This window comes from Microtus ochrogaster, chromosome 24 (assembly GCF_000317375.1).
Source record: "Microtus ochrogaster isolate Prairie Vole_2 chromosome 24, MicOch1.0, whole genome shotgun sequence".
Taxonomy (NCBI): domain Eukaryota; kingdom Metazoa; phylum Chordata; class Mammalia; order Rodentia; family Cricetidae; genus Microtus; species Microtus ochrogaster.
The window spans coordinates 21750900-21755118 of record NC_022024.1 but is presented as its reverse complement, the minus strand read 5'-3'; the positions used below and the strand labels follow the sequence as shown (position 1 = coordinate 21755118).

Genomic DNA, 4219 nt, shown 5'->3' with positions numbered 1-4219 from the left:
CTTATAATAAACGAGAAACTATATTATGTGTCATAGACAAGCAATTCTGCCAAAGTTTATAATAGAATCAAGAAATTTTACTGAAAATTAATATTTGTATAGATACGTGATGAAGACATCTGTGTCACAGGGGTCAACAGTGACATTTAAGTGAGGAAAGGAAGGGTTTGTATGAATAGGGGACCATGCTAGTCAGAAGAATGGCCATCTAAGGGTTCCAGGACAGGAGAGAGAGAGATGATCGGTGTTCAAAGTGTAGAACCTACGAGAGAGGTATAGATGGGTTCGTGGAGTTACACCCAGCATTGCTTTTGGGGTAAGTTTTTTTCTTTTCTTTTTGTCCTCTCCAAGAATGAGTGCCCTGATTGGTCATGCAATACCAGGTGGCTAACCCTGAAGCCATATACATACAAGCAACATTAAATGCATTTATCAGGTTGTATTAATTGATATGTATATGAATATATAAAATAATTAAAGAAAAAGACGTTATGTATTTAAGAGGGACTCAACTGGGAATACATGGTAGATGTTGGAGAGGAAAAAGAAAGAGAACAAATGTGGTGAATACAGGAAATATATAGGAAAATTTTTAAAATATTTTTAATTAAAATCATAAAATGGTGCATTCTCATAAATACCACTAATCACCTTGCATCAAACTACAAATACATAGGAAACACCGGGCCTCCGCTAAAGCCTCCTAGTTCTGCTATCCCCACTCAACCAAGAAATTTAGAGTAGAAAATTATTAACAACCAACAATTCCTAATGAACTAGATCATGGGTCCAGAAAGGTTTGAAATAAACTGAATACTTAATGTAGAGATAAAATCATGTTGTTCTTGAGAAATAGACAAAAATAGGTTCCAAATGAAATATAAGATTATACCCTCCAGATTACACAGCTAATGGAGGAAGGAGAGAAGAGATCCAAGGATCTAAAAACTTCGAGTTGTATTACTGTGGCACACTCTGCCTTTTTAAATCTCTCTGTCATTAGTGACCAACTTGACACATTAAAATACACAACCTTTCTTTGGCCACTCAGATTCCCTAGTGATTGCCATTATAAATACCATCTTTAATTTCCTACATATTAGACAGGAGTCCCACTTTTCTGACCCCATTAGGCATTAGTCTCTTCTTTAAAGGCCTTCAATCCAAACATAGTCACATTCTAAGGCACTGTGGACTAGAACGCTGGGGAAATCTAAAAGCAACATCTGCCTCCAAGGTGATTTTGTGCCCACAGCTCAAAGAGTGACTCATCAGTTCACCTGGACAAATGAATCTGTGCAACAGAGATTGTTTACATAGTAATGGACAACAACAGGGGAATGCAGCCCGCCAAAGTCACTAAGTCACCCTTCCTGTGTCTATCAAGTCCCTAGTTTATACGGTTCAAATTCTAGAAAAGAACGTCTGCAAACTTGGATTTATAGCAGCATATGTAACTGCCACCCAGATAACATAAGACGAGAAAAATCTAGGGCAGTGGTCCTCAACCTTCCTCAGGCTTCGAGCCCTTAATACAGCTCCTCCTGTGTGCTGAACCCAACCATGTAATATTTCATTGTTGATTCATAACTGCAATCTTGCTACTCTTATGAATCATAATGTAAATATCTGATATGCTACCACCAAAGGGTTTAGGACTGCTGATATAGATTCTCTGGGAAAGTTGTATATTTCTACAGGCCCTATCCTTACTTCTAGCGAGGACTGTCAGTTTTCTCAAATACTGTTTGATCATAGAAAAGGTGATTTTGTTTTATGGCAGTATGGTCCACAGAAAGCTAAATGAAGCTTGCCCTTAAGATTGTAGTCCTCTGTGCAATGCGGAGGACTGGTATTACTACTATATAGATTTACCATGAACTTAGCGGACAATTTTTTTCTTATGGTGCAAATCATTTTGATGGGGTTGTTTTCTTGCTGGAATCATTTTTATAGTACTAAACTCTCCAAATAAAAGGAATTATTGTTATTTCATGCTTAACCTTGAACGACTAAGTCCTCATAAGGGTCTAAGCCTGAGCTAATTCCCTTGGCACACTGAAGACATTATGACTAATTGTCTAATTACTTTTATTGTCATTACTGAAAATTTATTGTTTTTTTTATCTGTTTGTAGGTGACCTGATTCTGTGAAGAGAGTTATTTTTTGTTTTTGTATTTTAAATGCTACCTCTAAGGGATTCTCTTTCTTTTATAAAGTCCTACTGAGAACATTGCACTTTAAATCTCTCTACTTTTTTTTACCTTTGGAGAAATCATTCAACTTTCTCAAAAGTATCTTTCTTAAAAACTTCCTCATCCAGTTTTCTATTTATGTTTACACATATGTGAATTATTTCACATTTTAGTAGGTATTTACAAAGGAAGCATTATGGGAAATGGATAAAATAACTTACATGACAGAAAAGATAATTAGAAGTTGATTTTATTACGATTCTGGTAGTACTGGCATGGCATGGTTAACTTAATCAATCAAAATTATTTTTTTTAAATATTTCTTTAATGAAAGTCCAGAAATGCATGATGTCTCACTGTTAAGTCTCAGACACTTAAATTTCTCCAGGTCAACAGAGAGCTAGACATAGATGCTACATTAGATATTGTGGTACAAGATAGCATCTATGTTTTAGGAGGCAGGATGGAGGAAATACAACGGTACAAAAATTATTTCCAAAAGCATGTACAAGGAACATATAAGAAATTATCATATGTCCAGGGCATGCATGCGGCAGCGGTACCAGCCCCAGTTATCTAGCCGCAGGTAAGCAGTCTTTGCTGAGGGCTGCATGGTGGTGCCTACAATGGAACCTCGGGCCCCCGACGGTGTCCCAAAACGGTCCTGGTTCGATGGTGGCCTGGTGCTCCACGAGCAGTGGCTCATCTCTCTACGTGCTCAGGATACAGGAACTGTTCCGGGGCCACAGCAAGACTTGCGAGTTCCCGGTGTGCATTTGGTGCCAAGGTGCATTTGGTGCCCTGGAGCTGCATTGGCGGTCGTTTGGCCTCGGGGTCCTTCGACAAGACTGCCAGCGTGTTTTTGCTTTAGAAGGACCAACTACTGGTCAAAGAAAACAACTACGGGGGACATGGAGATAGTGTGGGTTAGCTTTGCTGGCCTCCAAGCAACCCTGACCTCTTTTGCCAGTGCGTCTGGAGATAAAACCATTCCGATCTGGGATGTGAGGACTAGAAAAATGCATTGCCACTGTGAATACCAAAGGGGAGAACATTAATATCTTCTGGAGTCCCGATGGGCAGACCATTGCTGTGGGCAACAAGGACGACGTTGTGATTTTTTATTGATGCCAAGACACGCGGTTCCAAAGCAGAAGAGCAGTTCAAGTTTGAGGTCAACAAAATCTCCTGGAATAAAGATAATAACGTGTTCTTCCTGACCAATGGCAATGGCTGTACCAATATTCTCAGCTACCCTGAACTAAAGCCTGTGAAGTCCATCAATGCCCATCCTTCTACCTGCATCGATATCAAGTTTGACCCCATCGGGGAACTACTTCGCCACAGGAAGTGCAGATGCTTTGGTCAGCCTCTGGGATGTGGATGAGTTATTGTACTTATGGTGCTTCTCTAGATTGGATTGGCCGGTGAGGACCCTCAGTTTTAGCCACGATGGGAAACTGCTGGCGTCGGCTTCAGAGGATCTTTTCAATGACATAGCTGAAGTGGAGACAGGAGAGAAGCTGTGGGAGATGCAGTGTGAGTCCCCGACTTTCACCGTGGCTTGGCACCCCAAGATTCCTATGTTGGAGTTTGCCTTTGATGTCAAAGATGGCAACTATGAAAGCAGTTAGGAAGCTGTTTGGGCTCCCGAACGACTCCTGAGAGCGGCGGAGACCTTCCTTTGTGCAGTCTGCTCTGTTCTCTGGGCTTCATGGGCACTCTTGAGTGTTTATAAATTGTCATAGACTACAATGCTGTGGTTGGACTGCATCCATGATCGTCTCTGTGGTTCTGAGAATAGAGCTGACCGTACAGGGGCTAAGCAAGTGCTAACTACTTAGCTACATTCCCCACCCTGCCCCGCCCCTTTTCCTGGTTTTACTTTTTGGTGTTTTGTGTTAACTGTTTCCATCCTTCCCCGTATTGCCAGTTAACTAATGAGGGCTTTGCAAGTATGGGTCCTAATCCATTTTAGGGTTCTCTAAGGGAACAGAACTGAGTGTGTGTGTGTGTGTGTGTG

General features: G+C 40.8%; 1 pseudogene; it reads left to right on the top strand.

The window, feature by feature from the left end:
* Positions 1-279: 279 nt before the first annotated feature.
* Positions 280-3861, top strand: LOC101980809 (annotated as a pseudogene).
* Positions 3862-4219: the final 358 nt, after the last annotated feature.